A 3,165-nucleotide genomic window follows, 5' to 3' on the forward strand; every position below is an offset into this window, starting at 1 on the left:
GACATGATGCCATTCTTTTACATGCATATGCGTGAGAAAAAACATTATGGAATGATCGTCTTTGCGATGTAAGTGCTCGACATATTTCTGTATGTTTTTTGGAAGTCTTTTAATCATCTAGCTTTTATTTTTTTCGATGATTTGCATGTCACTGAACATGATATCGATAAGCACCATTTTGTATGTTGGGGTTGCGTCTGTTGGATATCTGATGTTTGGTGATGACGTCCAACCTGCATTCACACTTAACCTCCCGCTAATTGCCGAGATATCACCACAAAAAGCCGTTTTATTTTATGTTGCAATATCTTTCACGGTAGGTGATTATATAGTTTTTTTTTTATTTGACTAATATACAAACTTTTCATTTCATATTTGTTTACCAGGGGTTGGTTTCGGTACAAACCATATTTATCCCACAAACCATAAGAACAGATCCTAGCACTTAAAAAAGTTAAATTAGCATATACTAAAACAATACATACATAAAAGTAGCACTTTTGAATTATATTAGCACATGAAAATTAATCAACATAATTGATTTTAGCACATATGTGAAATTATATCAGCATTTTTCTTTATCAGAACATTGAAAACAAAAGAAAGATCAAAATAAAAAAATTAATTGCTTGTTAGCATAAATATAAGGAATTCAAGATAATTAGTATTACTTAGGTTATCGTTAATTACCATTTCTCTATAATTGGTTGACGTGACGCTTTTTAGATGGTTTTTAAAGTTTGTATACGAAATGTGGTTTGTATTTGATCTTACTCTTTATTTTTGTTTTTGTAGGTGGTTAATCACATGATAAGATTTATGTTAGAACATAACACTAGTGGTAAAGTATTCCAACAAATTCATACTAGAAGATTCTAGCTTTCAAAAAACATACAAAATTGTAATCATTTTGGTGTTGGTCTCATTCACGGTGGTGCCGACTATCCTGAGTCATTTCTATGATGAAATCTATGGTAAGGTTATCTTGAGGGATGCTAAATGGGTCGTGTTCGCGTGTTGGTAGGTTCAACCCAAACTCTAAAATTGTGTCTTACATATGAACATGAACACGACCCGAATATTGAATTTAGTCTTTGAAAGTTACAATTTCTCTTAATAAAAAGAAAAACACAGTTCTGGATGGTTAGAATTCATATATGATAATTTTAAAACTGAATGAACAGTGTAATATTATTATTAAATTAAAATTAGAATTAGAATTATTAGAATTATTTAAAATTAGAATTAAGAGATGAGCAAATGGTATCGGGTATAGGTACCGGTCTTAAATTTACCAAACCGGTGTATTTTCGGTACCGGTTCTGCACAGGTATTCACCGGTTCTTACCCTCAAATACCGGTGCCGTACCAGTACCGTCCGGTACCGAACCGTACCATACTAGGTATATTCGGTACCGGTACCCACTTATGGGGATTCCGGTAACGGTATTTTCGGTACCGGTTGGTACCGAGCTCACAAATCCTGTAGCAACGCAGCAATGCAAGTAATTGCACCGTTTAGATTATTTTTCATACACACAGTAAGTAAACTGTTTTTCGTTTGAATAAGGTTTTATAAACACAACAACTTATTTTGCTTTCTTTTTTGTTTTCTTCTGTAATGAATGAATTATAACATGTAAAATTAACTTGGATATTTAGAATATTGATGAGCAAATCGTATCAAATCCTGTAAACGAACCGGTATCGTATCAGTACCAAATCATTTTCGGTACCAATTTGGTATCCACCTTTTAGCGTTTTCAGAATCGTTACTTTAGGTTTGACACCGGTCTAGCACCATACCTGTATTTATTGATTTTTACCTTCAAATACCATACCGTATTGTACCGAACATTTTCGGTGCCGGTACCTAATTTCGATAATTTTCCAAATCGGTACTTTCGCTGCCGTTACCGGTACCGAGCTCATCCATATTTTAACATGTTAGCACCGTAATAACTAAACTGAAAACAACCGAATTTCCAACGTGTAGGACGTGTGGGTCCTATTATTATATATTAGGTTATTTAAAATCGTTTTTTTATGACGGAATGACTATTCTTACCACGTCATTTTATTTATGTTTTGATATTCGGTATCTGTTTGCCGTTGCTTACATGCCTTTTGTAGTCATTAGGTCCCGCCGCAACGCGCGGGCGGAAAATAACTAGTTAACATTAAATTTACAGCCTTTAAGCCATTCCAAAGCCCAAACCTAACAAATAATATATTCTCGTACATTTTCCTAGCCATGGCATTTGCAGTTCCAGAATTGTCTATAAGTGGGTCATTTCCAACAAGCCCAACACAGTCTTTACTCGTTGACAGGAACACAATAAATATCATAGTAACTAGATTACAATACTTTTTAAGCATCATAAACCTAATTGATAGAAACACAATAAATATCATAGTAACCCGCTAACAATGCTTTTTAAGCATCATAAACCTAATAAATCTAGTATCAAAACCACTGTGATTGTAACAACACTAGCTATAACAAAATTTTATTAGAAACTTACGTTTTGCCTACGCCTACACCAAACAGAAGCTCGCAAACAGCAACTGAAGCCCCCAAATTGGCGGTAAAACGAGAAGCTCTAACGCCGCCACCACGGACGCCGATTGTTAACAAGTAGAAGTCATAGTTGTGAGGCACGGCGCTGTTAGTCGACTCGGTTCTGATAGCGAATCGACGATACCTCAGTGCGGTTGTATCACCTTTCTCCAACAAACCAGTTTTTTGCCAGATTTTGACCCCGAATGGTCAACAAGGTTGTATCTTTAAAACTTGACTCCATCTTTCTTCTTTCCAACATGTGTTTCTTTTCGTTTCTTTCCACTTTCATATGTACCAGATTGCATAGATCTAGGAGCAACAACAAAAGTATCATTCATAGAATCATCTGATCTTTTCTTTTCATCTTCATCATTACCTTTATTATCAATAAAGAACTCTAAATCATCATCTGTTTTCCTTGCATTAAGCTTGTAGGATTGTGAGTCAAGATCCAAACTTGACCCATAACGTACTAACTCGGACGGTGTTTTGATATGTACCCATCAGGCAAATTTAGACGTCAATCCTCGAGGTCAAGCTTCTTCGTCTGATATCATCATTGTTCAAAGCAAATATTAAAAACTGGCTATATATAGCAAAAA

Source organism: Helianthus annuus, chromosome 8 (assembly GCF_002127325.2).
Source record: "Helianthus annuus cultivar XRQ/B chromosome 8, HanXRQr2.0-SUNRISE, whole genome shotgun sequence".
In the NCBI taxonomy this organism is placed as follows: Eukaryota; Viridiplantae; Streptophyta; class Magnoliopsida; order Asterales; family Asteraceae; genus Helianthus; species Helianthus annuus.